This window comes from Dromiciops gliroides, chromosome 2, assembly GCF_019393635.1.
Source record: "Dromiciops gliroides isolate mDroGli1 chromosome 2, mDroGli1.pri, whole genome shotgun sequence".
NCBI classification, from domain to species: Eukaryota; Metazoa; Chordata; class Mammalia; order Microbiotheria; family Microbiotheriidae; genus Dromiciops; species Dromiciops gliroides.
The window spans coordinates 292,904,802-292,923,339 of record NC_057862.1 but is presented as its reverse complement, the minus strand read 5'-3'; the positions used below and the strand labels follow the sequence as shown (position 1 = coordinate 292,923,339).

Here is an 18,538-nt window from a genome sequence, read left to right as displayed (position 1 = left end):
CTACCCGGCGCTGACTGGCCCCGCGGCAGTGCCGGGAACGGGTTCCCACAATCCCCTGCGCACGGGGCTCGTCTTCACCGTCCCCGCCTACGACGCCCGGCTGGGGAGGACCTGGAGCATGAGGGTCCCAGGTCAGCGTCACCTAAAGGAGGTGAGTTCTGTGGCAACAAGAGGTGGGAGGAGGCTAGAGCAAGCATGGGGACCCCGGGAGGTGGTGTCTCTGAGGAACGGTTCCTCCAAATCCCACACCTGCCCATCCTCATCCCACCCGGCTCCCCGAGGAACCCCTAGCTCTGTTCTCATCCTCCACCCTCCTCCAGGCTTACCAGCCACTCCTGAACTCCAGTGTTTCCGTCCCCTTACCCCTTCTATAGACACCCCTGCCCCCTCACTCCGCACCCACAGGGTAGCCATCCCTTCCCTCCATCCCAAGTATAGCCATCCGGTCCCCTCACCCTCCTCCCACAGTGTAGTCATTCTGCTTTCTTACCCTCATTTCTGTGTAGCCATCCCTATCCCTTTACTCTCAATGTAATCAGTCATCTTTTTCTTCTCACCTCCTCACCCGTGTGTAGCCATCCTCGTCCTCTCACCCTCACCTTCAGTGTAGCTAGCCATCCTTGTACTCTCATCCGTCATCCTTATTTATCGTAGTTATCCTTGTTTCCTAGCCCCCAACTCTGTATAACCATCCCTGTACCCTCATCCTTCTTCCACAGTGTAGCCATCCCTAATATGTCCCTACTTTGTCAAGCTTTTGCTTTAGGCACTGATTATACAAAGGCAAAAATGAAACAGTTCCAACCTCAAGGAGCTCTTAAGTCACAAAGTATCTTTCTCTGTCTCCTCATCCCATCATCATATTAACACATCTATCAGTTCATTTCAACAAAATGTGAAAGGCATTGAGGGATATGCAAAACTTAAATAGAACATGGTTCCCACTCCCACGGAGCTTAAAGTCTAGTAGGGAATATGAAACATATATATATATATATGTATATATATGTATCACAAAATAATGACTAGTAAGATTATTAGAAAAAACGAACAAACAGTATAAAATTGACAGGAGAAGTTATTACCAAATAGGCTTCTTGGTGGTCGGACATTTGGATTAGACTTTAAAAGATAGAAGTGGATAGAGAATGGAAGAATCTTATAGGTATGAAGAAGGTGCATTAATCAAGCATTTAAGCACTGCCTTCAAAGAAACCAAGGATTCCAAGAGGCAGAGATAAGTGAGAATAACCAAAGCAAAGGGATGGAAACAGGAGATTGAAATGTTGTTTGTGGGAAATGGCAGGTAGGCCAGTACAGCTAGATGGTATACTGCATGGAGGGGAAAAATGGGTAAAAAGCTAATGAGCATAGTATAGAGCCAGGTTGTGTAGAGCAATTCACTGTTCAAAAGGTGAGTTTATATTTGATCTTAGAGGTAATAGGTAGCCACTGCAATTTATATGTTCAGACTTGTGCTTTATAACTTGGCAGCTATGTGGAGGATAGATTGGGGTGGGAAGAAACTTGAGACAGCAAGGCCAATAAACAGGGTATTGCAACTGTCCTGCTGAGCACTGAGTGGCAGAAAGGGACGTATGAAATTAATGCGAAATTAGAAAAAAGGTTTGGCAATTGATTAGTTATGTGAGGTGAGTGAGAGTGATTTGAGTATAACACTGAGGTTTTGAACCTGAGTGACTATAACAATGGTAGTACCCTTGACAGAAAGAGGAGAATTAGAGAGGTGGGTTTCAGAGAGCATAGGAACACTAGTTGTTTTAAATATGCAGAATTTGAGATGCCTATGGGATATTCATTTTAAAATGTCTAATAGTAATTTGGTGATGTGGGCTTGGAGGTCAGGAGAGAGACTGAGGCTGGATATATAACATCTGGGAATCTTCTGCATACAGATGATAACTGAATCCAAGAAAACTGATGAAGTTACCAAGTGAGAGGGTGAAGAAAGAAGTGAACCCAGGACACAGTTTCAGGATACACCCACAGTTAGGGGTAGTAACATGTTTGATGATCTAGCAAAGGAGACTAAGGAGTAATTAAACAAGTAAGTGAAGCAAAAGAGAGCTGTCACAAAAACCCAGAGAAGAGGGAATATCCGGAAGGAGAGAGTGATCAACATCGGCAAATGTTGAGGAGAGGTCAAGAAGGATGAGGACAGAGAAAAGCCATTGAGTTTCCTAATGAATTTGTCATTTTGGAAAGAGCAGCTTCGGTTGAGTGATGATATTGTAAGCCAGAATGCAGAAGGTTTAGAATTGATTTAATTTCATGAAGATTTTTCTGTACTGTCCTTTGTATTTTGAACTTTTTAATATTTGTTAATCCTTGATAAATTCATAACTAAAAATAAAACTAAGAAAAAAATGAGAGAAGAGACTTTTCTAAGACTTTGGCCAAGAAAGGAAGATAAGCTATAAGGACAATAAGACGTATAGGACATAGTGCTGCAAGAGCAATTTTCCTTAAACATTAGTTTGCAAAAAACAAAAAATAAAACAAAACAAAAACTCACTTACTAGGGGCAGCTAGGTGGCGCAATGGATAAGGCACTGGCCTTGGATTCAGGAGGACCTGAGTTCAAACCCAGCCTCAGACATTTACTAGCTGTGTGACCCTGGGCAAGTCACTTAAACCCCATTGCCCTGCAAAAAAAACCCCAAAAAACAAAACAAAACAAAAACATTAGTTTGCCCATTATGACTTCTACTTAGTCAACTCCAGTGGCTTTCTATTACTTCTAGGTAAAGTATAAACTCCTCGGCAAAGCTTTTACACCCTATTCAGTCTAGCTCCAACCTATCTTTCCTGTCTTCATTGGACACTACTTTCCCTCTTGTACTCCACAGTGTGACTAAACTGTGCCTCTCTCTAGTCCTCATACATACCAGTCTATTTCTAGACCCTGCTTTTGTGTGGCAGTCCCACATACTTTGGCAGCAGTGTGGAGGCAAAGAGTAGGGAAGAACTTGACTTGAAGGTCTGACCTAAGGTAGTGCCTATGTGAGAAAAGAAAGGTAATATGGAGGTGCTGACAAAGTATAGTAATTTTCTCTGTAAACAAAGATCTAACCATGTTAACTGCCCTGTTTAATAATCTCTAGAGGCACCATATTGCCTCTCTTTACAACTGGGCCCTATCCTATCTTTCTAGCCTGCCTTTCTTTTTCTCTGAAATGACATTGAATCTATCATCTCCATTCCTTTTTTTTTTTTGCGGGGCAGGGAGGGTTAAGTGACATGTCTAGGGTCACACAGCTAGTAAGTGTCAAGTGTCTGAGGCCGGATTTGAACTCAGGTCCTCCTGAATCCAGGGCTGGTGCATCATCCACTTCGCCACCTAGCTGCCCCTTCCATTCCTTTTTACTGCTTGTCCCTCATTCTTGGAATGTATTTCCTCTTCACCTCTGCCACATAGATGCCCTCTCTTCCTTCAAAATTAAGCTTAAGCACTACCTTTTATGTGAAACCTTACCTGATTATTCCAACTGCTCACTGCCCTCCAGCCCAGAGTAACTTTAACTATTTTGTAAGTATTTGTATTCTTTTTGTTTTTATTTTGTATATACTTATATATGTTCTTAACGCCCCTATGAGAATATAGGCCTCTTGCTGGCCTTAGTGGCAAACACTTCTTATCTCAGCTACAAGGGAGACTGGTGGATCTCTTCATCCCCTGAGTTCTAAACTGCAATGGGGTGAACTTAACCAGTAGTACTAAGTGTAGAATCAGTGTGGTTAGCCCTTAGGAACATGGGGCAAGGGGGATAAGGCCCATAAGTAGATCCCCGCCCCCCCATATCCTCTATCCTCTTCTCCACCCAAATGACAAGATGCATTTTTGAAAAAAATTAAAAGGAAGGTAGGCTCCTTGAGGTTAGGAACTATTTCACTTTTGTCTTTGTAATCCCAGTGTCTGGCATGTAATTAGTAGTACCTTTATAAATGCTTTTTGATTAATTGATTCTAATGAGGACTTCTGTAAATGAGGTTGTCAGAATGGAAAGGATATAAATACAAAGGCTCCTTTAGAAATAGAATTAACAAGACTAGGTAACTGCATATGAGTTAAAGGGAAATATCAAAGACAACACCAAGATTTTGGACATGAATGACTGGCTGAATAAATGATTTAGTTAATTAGATGGAGGAGGAAGGTCCTTATGGAACAACCAAGAGCCAGTTTCTTAGAGATGGATAAATTGATGCTTAGAAGAAAAGTCAGCAGGAGATTCAGGCATCATTGGTCAATTAGTCAAGAATTTAAGTGCTTAATTTGTGCCAGATACTGTGCTTTAGTGATGGAGATACAGACAGGTAAAAAATAGTCTGACCTTCAAGGAGCATACAGTCTAATTGGAGAGACAACATCTAGATAACTAGATATTGTGGGGACAGTTTTTAATTGGGGAGTGCTAGCTAAGCGGCTCGCCGCAATATTGGGGCAAGGAAGGAAACCGGCAGCCTCCCTCAAAACAGAACAAGATTTATTTATTTATTTATTTATTTGTTTTCGGTGAGGCAATTGGGGTTAAGTGACTTGCCCAGGGTCACACAGCCAGTAAGTGTTAAGTGTCTGAGGCCGAATTTGAACTCAGGTCCTCCTGACTCCAGGGCCTGTGCTCTATCCACTGCGACATCTAGCTGCCCCTACAAGATTTATATTAACAAGAATGAGCTTAAAAAAAAAACACAAACAGGATCAGTAGGATCAAGGGAAAGGAAATAAAAATGGGGAAAGGGAAATTATAATACCTGAAAAATACCACCGCCCAGGAATATGCAACAGAACGCCTGTCGCTTTCCAGCTTCCACCTCGAATGCCAAAATTCTCCTCTCCCAAACCTAGAAACTCCCCACACAGCCCCAGCCAATGGGATGGCTGCTCTGACAGTCACATGACTGCCCTCACTAGGCTTCCAATCATTATAATTTTGCCAGGCCCATGTAGGCGTCTTCAAGTGGTGATGACATGAGGTGCCAGAGCCCTGGCTACGGCTACAACCAGTGGGTGGAGCACCGGAGCCCCAGGCCAGTGTGCGCTGAGGCATAAAAACCTCAAATAACAATTCTTTACAATATATACAAGATATAAGCAGAGTAGATGGAAGGCATTGTGTAGAGGGAAAGAACTAGCAGCTGAAAGACTGGGAATGGACTTTTTTTTTTTCCTGGTGAGGCAATTGGGGTTAAGTGACTTGCCCAGGGTCACATAGCTAGTAAGTGTTAAGTGTCTGAGGCCGGATTTGAACTCTGGTACTCCTGACTCCAGGGCCTATGCTCTATCCACTGTGCCACCTAGCTGCCCCATGGGAATGGACTTTTGTAGAAGGTGGACTTTGAGCTGAGTGTTGAAGGAGGCCAGGGAAAGTAAGAGGAAGAGATGTGTGAGCATAGTTTTCCAGACATGGAAGACAGCCAGTACAAAGTCAAAGAAATAGGAGATAAAATGTTGTATTTGAAGAACTGCAAGTAGGCCACTTTGGCTGGATCATGGACTGTGTAGGTGGGGGTAAGGTATAAGAAGACCAGAAAAGTAGGAAGGGGTCCAGGTTTTGAAGGTTTTAAATGACAGAGAAATTTTTATTTGATCCTGAAGATAGCAGGGAGAGACTCATTAATCAGAGGTGTGATGTGATCATATTTTAGTGAAAGATGTATTGATGTGGGGAGAGACTTGAGGAAGGAACAAGATTGCAGTAGACCTGAGAGGTGACGAAGTTCTGAATTACAGTTGTGAGAGAGAAGGGGGAAAATACTAGAGGTGTTGTGAAAGTAGAAATTATAAGATTTGGATATGTAGAGTGAGTGAGAGTGAGGAGTTGATGACACAAAGACTATGGGCCTAGGTGACTGGGAATATGATGATACCCTAAACAGTGATAGGGATGTTTGGAAGTGGGAAGACCTAGGGAAGGAAGATATTGAATTCCATTTTGGATAGGATGAGTTTAAAATGCTTATGGGACCATCCAATTTGAGATTTCAATAGGCAGTTGTAGATTTGTGGCTATAGCTCAGCAGAAAGAGTAGGGAATGATTTGCATAAAGAAAGTGATTGAATTGGAGCTGATTGAATCACCAAATGAGATTGTGTAGAGAGAAAAGAGCTCAGGACAGTCTTGGAGGAAACCCACAATGAGAGGGCATAAAATGAATGAACTTTCTTTTTCCAACTTATTTTTATTTCATTAAATATTTCCTAATTATATGTAAAAAATAACATTGATTTAAAATGTTTTGAGTTGCAAATTTGTTTCCTCCTGCCCCCACCCCCTGGGGAAGACGATTGATATATCAGTTATACATGTGAAATCATGTAAAACATTTCTATGTTAGCCATGTTGCAAAAGAAAACACTAAGAGCCCCCCTCCCCAAAAAACCAACCAACAAACAAAAACAAAAAAATAAAGAAAGTAAAAACAGTGTGCTTCATTCTGTATTCAGAGCTCATCAGTTCTGTCTCTTGAAGTGGATAGTATTTTTTCATCCTGGGTCCTTTGGAATTATCTTGGGTCATTGTCTTTATCAGAGTAGCTAGTTAAGTCTTTCACATTTGATCATCCTTACGTTGTACAATGTTCTCCTGATTCAGCTCACTTCACTTTGCATCAGTTCATATAATTCTTCCCAGGTTTCAGATGAAGAACTTTTTTTTTTAATAATAAACATTTTTATTTAAAATTTTGAGTTCCAAATTTTATCCTTCTTTCCCTAGAAATGATGTGGGTTTAATTGGTCAAACTGATCATGAGGCGTCCCAAAGAATTACAAGACTCAGTGACTCAGTTTCCCAAGTTTTATTGAAAGACTGATGACCACAGGGAAAACGCCAAGGAGAAAGGTATCTCAAATAGGGAGAGGAAAATGATTATATTTATAGTGAGGAAAAGCAGGTTATCTCCTCATTGTTTTAATCTCCTCCTTAAAGAGGTACATGGGAGGTATCACCCTAATTTGAACTTCCTGGGGTCCTAGGATAACCCCGAAACAGGTATCTTTTTCCTTGTAGGTGTGTTTTTGGGGTCTAAATGTCATAAGGTGAACCTGAGGACACTTTTGATCTTTTCTGCAACATGTTCATAAAGACATGCTTAGACTTGTCAGAACCACAGGGTCTCTCTGTTTATGCTATCTCTTTACTTTAAGATTGGATTTCTAGGTATCCTCTCATCTAGTAATACTAATGATTATTAATGGTTAATAGTCTCTAGTTACTGTTTAAGCTTCTGTTGATGGTGTTGGCTGATAGGGACTGAACCCTCTTGGTTACTGTACTTTTTTTTTTTTGCAGGGCAATGAGGGTTAAGTGACTTGCCCAGGGTCACACAGCTAGTTAAGTGTCACATGTCTGAGGCTGGATTTGAACTCAGGTCCTCCTGAATCCAAGGCCAGTGCTTTATCCACTGCGCCACCTAGCTGCCCCGTTACTGTACTTTTGATATGATCTCAAACCTTAGTTTCTCTGTTAATCCTTTTAGATACTATTGATCAAGTTTTAGGTTATCTGTTAAGCCTTTTTCAGCCTCCTCCATCACCTCCCTTCCCCCTCCCCAAGCAGGCAGGCAATCAACTATAGGTTAGACATATGCAATAATGTTAAACATTACCATATTAATCATTTTGTACCAGAAAACTTGAATAAAAGAAAAAAATGAAAGAAAGTGAAAAATAGCATGCTTCAGTCTGTATTCAGTGTCAATATCAGTTCTTTCTTTGGAGGTGGATAGTATACTTTATCATTAGTCCTTTGAGTCATTGTATTGCTGATAATAGTTAAGTCATTCACAGTTCTTCATCAAACAATATTGCTGTCACTGTTCAGAACGTTTTTCTGGTTCTGTTCACTTCACTATATTCATACAAGTCTTTCCAGGCTTTTTTGAAATCATCCTGCTTGTCATTTCTTATAGCACAGTAATATTCCATCACCATCATATACCATAGCTTGTTTAGTTATTGCTCAATTGATGGGCATTCCTTTGATTTCCAATTCTTAGCCACTACAAAAAGAGTTGCTATGAATACTTTTGTACAAATAGGTCTTTTTCTCTTTTTGTGGATGTCTTTCTGATGTGAGAAAATAATAACGAATTTCTTATGGATCCAGAGGCCCAGCTTTAGTCCCTTTCTCTCTGTCTTCCCTCCCTCCCCCCCAACTTCAGAAGGTTCACTTGAGGAAGTTTTAATCCCTTTTGGGGAGAGCCCAAGTGTACAATAGGAATGGAGATAGATCCTTTGCTCTAGCTCATTGAAGGACTGATGGGATTAAACCACACCTAGATAATGGACTTTCCCCTGAGCAATTTGGGGAAAGAGTCTTTTTTCAAACTTCCCCCAGATGTTATCTGTAGAAATCTTTGTTGTTGTTGTTGTTTTGGTGAGGCAGTGAGGTTTAAGTGACTTGCCCAGGATCACACAGCTAGTAAGTGTCAAGTGTCTGAAGCTGGATTTGAACTCAGATCCTCCTGAATTCAGGGCCTTTGCTCTATCCATTGCACCACATAACTGCCCCTGTAGAGATCATTTTAATATGGACCACCCTCCAGTCATGTCAACTAATGGAATTGAATGATGCTAACCAATTAGCTTTGATCAATGTATATAGTGGCCAGCCTCTATCAAAAGAGGATAAAAGTGGAGACCACGTGAGGGTCAACATCTTCTTGGTGTTCTTTGCTTCGTGGACCTGGTAATGATTGGTGCATGATCTTCGGACAGTGTAGATGGGTAGGCAGTGTGCTCTCTGAGAGAAAACATGGTGCTAGGGCTTTTCTGTTTGTGTTAACTTCCATGCAGTCAGTTCTTTACGGGTATATTAATTAATAAACACTGCCAAAATGGGTACAATAGCCATTAATATATAAGTAACAATAATTTTAGAAAGTACATCTTAGCAACAAATAATTTTAAAAACACAGATATAAACCTAACAGTGGTATTGCTGGATCAGAGGGTATGCACAGTTTTATAGCCCTTTGGACATGGTTCCAAATTGCTCTCCAGAATGGTTTGATCTGTTCATAACTCCACCAATAGGGGATTAGCATCCCAGTTTTTCTACATCCCCTTCAACAACCAATATTTTTCTTTTTTGTGATATTGGCCGCTTTGATAGGTGTGAAGTGATACCTCAGAATTGTTTTAATTTGCATTTCTCTAATCAATAGTGATCTAGAGCATTTTTTTCATGACTATAGTTTTGATTTGTCTGAGAACTGCCTGTTTGTAGCCTTTGACCATTTATCAATTGGGAAATGACTTGTACTTTTACAAATTTGATTCACTTCTCTATATATTTTAGAAATGAGGCCTTTATCAGAGGTACTTTTTTCAAAAATTCTCTCCTAGGTTTCTGCTTCCCTTATAATCTTGGTATGATTTAAGGAGGATCAGGTTCTTCACTCACCTGGGCTGTTCCCTGGTCCATAGATGACCCCAGACCAACTTGCTAATCAACCAGCCTTGTGTGCTGTAGTTGTCAGCTCTGAGGAGCCTGTGCCCCTCCCCCACCTGGGCCACTGCTACTCAAGCCTACCTCCTGGTTCCCAGCAGGGGTGAAAAACCCAAAGTTCTCCCTCAGCACCAACATAGACTCCTGTAATCTCCCCCCTGCCAAGGGCTCAGCCGTCTCACCAGAGTGTGAGCTTAGTTCCAGACGACACTGGTGTTACAGCTGATTCAGAGGCTCTGGGGATCTCTTTCTCTGGGGAGGCCTTCCTGGGACTGGATCTGTGTCAGGGTGACTGTGGGGTTGGGCCCAACTCCTGTATCAGCACAGCAGCTCCCTCCTTCTGACCTTCCAAGCCGTTCTTGGTTAGAAGGTGATTTCAGCACATTCTTCTGTGAGTTTTGCTGCTCTGGGCATTTTCCTATGGCATTATTTGGATGTTTTTTAGAATAAGGTGATAGTTTATTTAGGAGCAAGGGAAGGGAAGGGTGGGGGGAGGGAAACCATGAAAGAAATCCTTGGACTTTTCATGGGGAGATTTGGCATAAAGCATATGGCTCAGAGGTACCAAATCTCCAAATCAACATTTTTTTTTTTGCAGGGCAGTTGGGGTTAAATGACTTGCCCAGGGTCACACAGCTAGTAAGTGTTAAGTGTCTGAGGTCGGATTCGAACTCAGGTCCTCCCGAATCCAGGGTCAGTGCTCTATCCACTGCGCCACCTGGCTGCCCCTTTGTAAACATTTTTTAAAGATGGGGGAGACATGAGAGTGTTTGTCAGCAGCAGAGAAGGAGCCTATAAATAGGAAGAGGTTAAAAGTAAAGAATGGGGATGATGATGAGTGCAACTTTTCTGGGGAAGTCAGAGGGTCAAGGGTGCATGTAGAGGGATTGGCCTTGGCAAAGAGAAGGGCCATAGTTTTTATCTAGGAACAGAATTAAAGGAAGTAGTGGAGGAAAATGTCTGAATATGAAAACATCAAAGGAGAAGGTAGAGCTTTTGGTTTATTTCATTATTGTTGTTGTTGTTATTTTCCTTGAAGGTGAAGTCCTCATCTTTGAGAGTGAAAGGAGGGTGCAGTGGGAGGTTTGAGGAGAAATTAGAAGGTTTGGGACAGCTGATGAAGCTAAAATAGGTAATCTAATAGGGAGTAATAGAGGTTTGCCTTGCTATAGTGAGGACCCATTTGGGATTTGTTGTTGTTCAGTCATTTCAGTCCTGTCTGATTCTTCATGACCTTAAGCGAGGTTTTCTTGGCAAGAAAACTACAGTGGTTTGCAATTTCTTTCTTCACCTAATTTTACAGATGAGAAACTGAGACAAGAGTTAAGTGACTTGTTTAGGATCACATAGATAGTAAGTGTCTGAAGCCAGATTTGAACTCAGGAAGATGAAGCTTCCTGACTTCAGGTCAGCTACTCTATCCACTGGGCCAACTAGGTGCCCGAGTTGGGATTAGAGAACATAAATTTGTAGATGACCCATGATTTCCTACAGCTCTGTTCAGCAGCATGTGAATAGGATGAAAGGAAGTAGATGATGAAAGTAATTCAGAGTTGAAGCTTGATAACACGAGGGGATTGAGAATAGAGAAGGTAGAATTAAATTGGTTAACCGAGGGTTTGAAATGAGGGAGAAAGGAGAGTGTAAGCATTAGAGGGGTAATGGCTTTTTTTTTCAAAGACATACTATTTATTAATAAATGAGAACTCATAGCCCCCCTCTAGTCCTGGCAGTACCAGTGCATCTCCCAGCCTTCAGGCAGAAGTCAAGCACTAAACTTCGCCCTCAAGTTAGATTCACAGGAAGCCCAGAAGTAGAGGGGACCTTAGGAAGCAGCTAGGCCACCAAGTGCTTCAACAGGAGGCATCCTCTGTCTACCACCGCCAGCACAACCTGCCTCAAGACCTCCAGGGAGGGCTATGGAGAGTCTGATGGGGTAATGGCTTTTTTTTTTTTTTGGTGGGGCAGTGAGGGTTAAGTGACTTGCCCACAGTCACACAGCTAGGAAGTGTCAAGTGTCTGAGGTCAGATTTGAACCCAGGTCCTCCTGAATCCAGGGCTGGTGCTTTCTCTACTGCACCATCTAGTTGCCCCCAGGGGTAATGGCTTTTTAAAGAAGTGAGGTATGGAATGAATGGAGGTTGTGATGAGGATGAAGAATGTGGTGTTAGGGGTTATAATGCCCAGGGTATCTGAGGTGATATTAGTTTTTGTTTTTTCTTTTGTTTTTTTAGCAACAAACATTTATTTTATTTTCCATTTACATGTAAGGGTAGTTTTCAACATTCATTTTCATAAGATTAGAGTTCCAAATTTTTTTCTCTCTCACTCCCTCTCTTTCCTCCCCCCTCCACAAGATTGCAATCAGGTTATATATGTACAATCCACAAGTATTCTTTTTATCAGTTCTTTCTATAGGTGTGCATAGTAAGCTTCCTCATTAGTTTCTTGGGATTGTCTTGGATCATTGCACTGCTAAGAGTAGTTAAGTCATTCACAATTGCTCATTGAACAATACTGCTGTCACTACACACAATGTCCTCTCAGCTCTGCTCATTTCACTATACATTGATGTTCATTAGTCTTTCAAGGTTTTTCAGGGATCATCCTGTTTGTCATTTCCTGTAGCACAAGTCCATTCCACTACAATCATATAACACAGCTTTTCCCATCATTCCTCAATTGATGGACATTCCCTTGATTCTCAATTCTTAGCCTCCACCAAGAGTTGCTATAAAATTTTTTGTACAATTCCCCCCCCCTTTTCTCTTTTTCATGATTACTATTGTTAACTGTTTCCCTTCCATCCTATTCCCTTCCCTATGATATTCTATTATGCATCTTCTTTCATCCTATCACTCTTCAATAGGGATTTGCTTCTGTCTGTCCCCTCCCCCACTCTGCCCTTCCTTCTTTTGCCCCTCTCTCTTTATCCCCTTCCCCTCCTATTTTCCTGAAGGGTTATTATAGAGATTACTCCACCCAATTGAGTGTGTACATTATTCTCTCCTTGAGCTAATTCTAATGAAATTGAAGTCTTTGAGCCAATTCTGATGTGTGTTAGGCTCATTTACTGCCCTGGTTAAATAGATTACTCCACCCAGTTGGGTGTGTCTGTTAGTCCCTCCTTGAGGCAGCTCTGATGAGTTTAAGATCTTTGAGCCTTTTCTGATGAGTGTAAAATTCATTTATTGCCCTGCTCCTCTCCCATCTCTTCCCCCACTCCATAAGCCTTTTCCTGTTACTTTCATGTAGGATTTCACTTCTGCCCTTCCCCCTCCCCCAGTGAATTCCTTCACCCCTCAATTTGACCCTAAAGATGTTATCATCTAGCTAAGTGACACAGTGGACCCAGGGGGGTCCCAGCCAAAACCCGGCCTCAGACACAAGACAGTCGCCCACTGTACGACTCTAGGTATGCCCCCCAGCTCCTTTTTTTTTTTTTTTTTTTGCGGCGCAATGGGGGTTAAGTGACTTGCCCAGGGTCACACAGTTAGTAAGTGTCAAGTGTCTGAGACCGAATTTGAACTCAGGTACTCCTGAATCCAGGGCCGCTGCTTTATCCACTGCGCCACCTAGCCGCCCCCTCCAATTTTTTTATGGTTCTCTAGGGTCTTGTATTTGAAAGTCAAATTTGCCATTCAGTTTAGGTCTTTTCATCACAAATATCTGAAAGTCTTTTTTTTCATTAAAGTCCCATTTTTTCTGCTGAAAGATAATGCTGTTTTTCTGGGTAGGTGATTCTTGGTTGTAATCCCATTTCCTTTGCCCTTTGGAATATCATATGCCATGCCTTCCAGTCCTTTAATGTAGAAGCTGCTAGATCTTGTGCTATCCTGACTGGGGCTCCACAGTACTTGAATTCTTTCTTTTTGGCAGCTTGCAATATTTTCTTCTTGACCTGAGAGCTCTGGAATTTGGCTATAATATTCCTAGGAGTTTTCTTTTTGGGATCTCTTTCTGGAGGTGATCAGTGGATTCTTTCAATTTCTATTTTAGCTCCTTCTTCTAGAATTTCAGGGAAATTTTCCCTGAGAATATCTTGGAAGATGGTGTCTAAGCTCTTTCCTTGATCATGGTTTTCAGGTAGACCAATAATTTTCAAATCATCTCTCCTGGACCTATTTTCCAGGTCAGCAGTTTTCCCCAGAAGATATTTCACATTACCCTCTATTTTTTTAGTCATTTGGATTTGCTTTATTGTGTCTTGGTTTCTCATAAAGTCACTGGCTTCCATTTGTTCAACCCTAATTCTTAGGCAATTATTTTCATCAGAGAGCTTTTGTACCTCCTTTTCCATTTGGCCAATTTGATTTTTCAGGCTGTTGATTTTTTTCTCATGTCTTTCCTGCATCACCCTCATTTCTCTTTCCATTTTTTCCTCTACCTCTCTAACTTTATTTTCAAAGTCCTTTTTGAGCACCTCTATGGCCTGAGACCAATACATATTTTTCTTGGAAGCTTTAGATATAGGGGCCCTGATGTTGACATCTTCCTCTGAGGGTGCTGCTTGGTCTTCCTTGTTACTGAAGAAACTTTCTATGATCCTCACCTTTCTCTGTCTGCTCATCTTGCCTTTCTTTTACTAGACTTTTAGCTTCTTAAAGTGGGGCACTGTTTCCAGGCTGCAGTATCCCAAGCTTAAGAAGTCCCAGGTGGGGGCAGCTAGGTGGCGCAGTGGATAGAGCACCGGCCCTGGAGTCAGGAGTACCTGAGTTCAAATCCGGCCTCGGACACTTAACACTTACTGGCTGTGTGACCCTGGGCAAGTCACTTAACCCCAATTGCCTCACTTAAAAAAAAAAAAAGTTAAAAAAAAAAAAAAAGAAGTCCCAGGTGGTATGATTTAAGGAGGATCAGGTTATTCACTCACCCGACCTGTTTCCTGGTCCTAGATGACCCCAGACCAACTTGCCAATTAACCAGCTTTGCGTGTTGTGGTTGTTAGCTCTGAGGAGCTTGTACCCCTCCCCCACCTTGGCCACTACTACTTGAGCCTACCTCCTGGTTCTCAGCAGGGGTGTAAAATCCAAGTTCTGCCTTAGCACCAGCCTAGACCCCTGTAGTCTCTCCCCTGCCCAGGGCTCAGCCCACTCACCAGACTGTGAGCTTAATTCCAGACAACACTGGTGCTTCAGCTGATTCAGAGGCTCTGGGGGTCTCCTTCTCTGGTGAGGTCTTCCTGAGACTGGATCTGTGGGGTTGGGCCCAACTCCTGTATCAGCACAGCAGCTCCCTCCTTCTGACCTTCCAAGCCCTTCTTGGTTAGAAGGTGATTTCAGCACATTCTTCTGTGAGTTTTCCTGCTCCAGGCATTTTCCTATGGCATTATTTGGATGATTTTTGGAGCGATCGGGTCATGAGTTCGGGAGCTCACTCCTGAGGCTGGATTTGTGATATTAGTTTTTATATCAAAGTACCATAGTATGAGGACATGAGATGGAGAGAAAAGAATATGAGCCTTTTCTTTTAGGAAGGAAAGAGAATGTCCTCAGGGCTCTCATGGGATGAGCCTGACTCAGATACCCTGTCTGATCAGGTTTAAGGCTAGGATGAAATTAAGCATTCCCAGGTCATTAAGCAGTTAAGAAACATTAGCCATAGCATAGAATTTGTTGTTTGTCCTTCATTTCTTGAAAAGGACCATGACATCAGGATAATGTTATAACTTGTAGTGAATTGGATTTAAGTGAGGCAGGGCTGTGCAAGGTCACCAACTTCACTCTTTCCTCCAGAGCCTCTGGGTCCAGTGGCAAGATATCTATCAGGACAACTGGAGATGGTCCCAGATGTTTGAAGCAATTGGGGTAAAGTGACTTGCCCAGGGTCACATAGCTAGTAAGTGTCTGAGGTGAGATTTGAACTCAGGTCCTCTCAGCTTCAAGGCCAGTGTTCTATTCACTGTGCCACCTAGCTGTCCCTCATAGCATAGAAAGGATACCTCACAAGGATACTACACAACTTAACATAGTTATATATGGCTCCTTTCTCCATTTGGAAACATCTGCTTATCAGGGCAGGGTGTGATGACTTGAGAAGTCTTGAGATCTTGGGATATCTGCCAAGTGTGAAACACCTCAACTCTAAATAGGTAGGCCTTTTAATGCCTTTCAGTGACCAGGAAGCCATGTCAATATTGTCAGATGCTACTAGAAGGATTTTTTCATGGGAGGTGGAGCTTGACCATTGTCCTCTATGTCACCCAAGACCTGGTTACAATTTTGCCACCTTTCAGAGAGATATATAACCTAACTTAAGTTGGGAGTGGGGATAGGGGTAACTCTGGTCCTGTTTCAGACTCTATATAGATAATAGTAACCAGATCTAGTTTGGGTGATAAATTTGGGTAGCATGAACCTCAGGAAGAGAGATTGCTTTGTAAAAGCAATACCTGGAGCAGCAGAACCCACAAGAGGATGGGCTGAGATTATTTTCCAGTCACAGATGGTTTGGAGGGTTGGCAGGAGGGGTCTGTTGTGCTGGAGCTGGAATGGAACCCAACCCTGAGGTCTCACTGACACAGATCCAACCCCAGGCAGGCTATGCCAGAGAAAGAGACCTCTGGTACCTCTGAATGGGCTGCAGTGCAGGCTTCTTCTGGAACTAAGCTCATAGTCTAGTGAGAGGGCTGAACAGTTGGCCATGGGGAGATTACAGGGGTCTGTTGGCTCTGAGGTAGAACTCGGTTGTTTTATCCCTGCTGGGAACCAGGAAGCAGCCTTGAGTGGAGGCGGCCCAGGTGGGAGAGGGGTGCAAGTTTGCCAGAGCTATCAACCTAGCAAAACAAAAATTTTGTTTTCTAGTTGAAAAACAAGTAGGCCTGGGTTATTTATAGACCAGAGCACAGGCTAGGCAAGTGAAGAACCTGCCACTCCTTAAATTGTAACATCATGGACCCCCTGAAGTCTTGGACAGTGCAGTGTGGAAGCAGTGCCCCACTTTAAGAAGGAGTTAAGAGTCAAGAAATAGGTGGGCAAGATGAGAAGACAGAGAAAGATGTAGACCATAGAAAGTTTCTTTAGTGACAAGGAAGATCAAGGTGCACCCTCAGGAGAGGATAGCAACATCAGGGCTCCTATATCCAAAGCTTCCAAGAAAAATATGAATTGGTCTCAGGCCATAGAGGCACTCAAAAAGGACTTTGAAGATAAAGTTAGAGAGGTAGAGGGAAAAATGGAAAGAGAAATGAAAGTGATATAGAAAAGTCATGAGAAAAAAGTCAACAGCTTGAAAAGCCAAATTGGCCAAATGGAAGAGCATGGGAAATGGAATTTCTACATTGATAGGGGTTCAGAATCACTGAATTGAGGAGATGAGAGTTTGCTAACCATTAAGCAATGTAGTCCAGGTAGAGTATAATTTGTTGGTGAAACCATGGGTGTGAATGAGATTGGCCAAGGCAAAGACAATAGAAGAGGGCCAAGGATACAACATTAGGAAACACCTTCTTAATGGGGCTAGGAAGAATATGAGAATCTGGAAAAACAGTCAATAGAGAAAGAGTAGAATTAGGGAAATGTAGTATCTCAGAAGCCACTGGAGGAATATCATGAAAGGTGGGGGTGCTTACCATTATCAAATGCTGTAGAGATTAAGGAATTTGAGAACTCCTCAAAGATCACTGGATTTGGTCATTGATGACCTTTTGAGATAGAAACTTCAACAGAGTAATGAAAATGGATGCCAGATTGAAAGGGATTAATGAGACAATAGGAAATGAAGTAGGACTAGACAGGAGAAGAGAGATGTAAATGTAGCTGAGTGCCATGGACAGATAAAGAGAAGTCTTTTAGGTTTGGGAAGACTTGAATATATTTGTAAAGAAGTAGGAAGGAGCTAGTGTCAAGGGAGAGACTGAAGTTGCATGAAAGAGAGGGAGACATTAATTGCTGGAGCAAGATCCTGGAGGATGCTGAAGTGGATGAGATCAGAGGAACAGGTAAAAAGACTAGTCTTAGCAGGGAGTCCTGTGATACCTTGTTTTCTAGAGGAAAGGAGAGGCTAAGTGGTTGAGAAATGTTGAGCAACAGGGAAAGGGAGATGATATCTCCTGTTGTTTTTAGTGAGGTCAAGTTATAGGTGAGGGGTAGAGTTTGATTTGTGACTTGGACAAAGGTAAAAAGATTTGAAACATTTGTTTGGGGGATAATATAAAGTATTGCTAAGAATAGCATAGAAGGATTGTCAAGTAGTGAGGACCCTGCTGAAGTTAAAAACCATACATGTGTAGTGGATAAAATCAGCTCAGTTTAAAATTTTCTCCCACTACACAGCAGTCTGGGAACAGAATCAGAGAAATCTGCCCCACCAGTGAGTTCGGGAGTTTTAGAGTCAGTTAGTTACCTGTGCTAAGTTCTGGGGATACAGAGAAAGGCTAAAGACAATCTCTTTTCTTTCTTTTTTTTTCTTCAGGGCAATGAGGTTTAAGTGACTTGCCCAGGGTCACACAGCTAGTAAGTGTCAAGTGTCTGAGGCCAGATATGAATTCAGGTCCTCCTGAAACCAGGGCTAGTGCTTTATCCACTGTGCCACCTAGCTGCCCCCAACAATCCCTTTTCTGAAGGACCTCACAATCTAGTGGGAGGGATGGCATGTAAAAACAGATTATCCAAATATTATCCAAGGTTGAAGAATAGCAGAAAATCATGGAAGTGAGGGATTCTAGTATGGTGATTAGGTAAACATTAAAGTGACAGTCAACAAACATTTATTAAGCACACCTACTTTGTGCCAGGCTCTGTTCCAGGCACTGGCAATATAAAGACAAAAGTGAAGCAGCCTTTCCCTTAAAGAAGCTTACTTATTACTTACTTACTTTTATGAAGATAACAATCATACACACACATAAGGATAATCAAAATATATACAAAGTAAATACATGGTAATTTTGAGGGTTGGGTGGGTGAAAAGGATAGTAGGACTGGGGGGTAGGTGGAAAATCAGAAAAGGCCTCATTTAGAATGTGGCATTTGAGCTGAGCTTTGTAGGGAACCACACATTCTAAAGGGCATGGGTTACTGCCTGAGCAAAGGCACAGAAGAGAGATGGGTTGTCATGTGTGA

General features: G+C 42.2%; 1 protein-coding gene across 1 annotated transcript in view; it reads left to right on the top strand.

Moving 5' to 3' along the window:
- Positions 1 to 20: 20 nt before the first annotated feature.
- Positions 21 to 18,538, top strand: part of TECPR2 (tectonin beta-propeller repeat containing 2) — a 158,528-nt gene continuing 140,010 nt past the window's right edge. The window contains exon 1 of the mRNA XM_043981322.1: positions 21 to 151. The gene's annotated coding sequence lies outside the window, so the exon portion shown is untranslated. The remainder of the gene's footprint in view (positions 152 to 18,538) is intronic.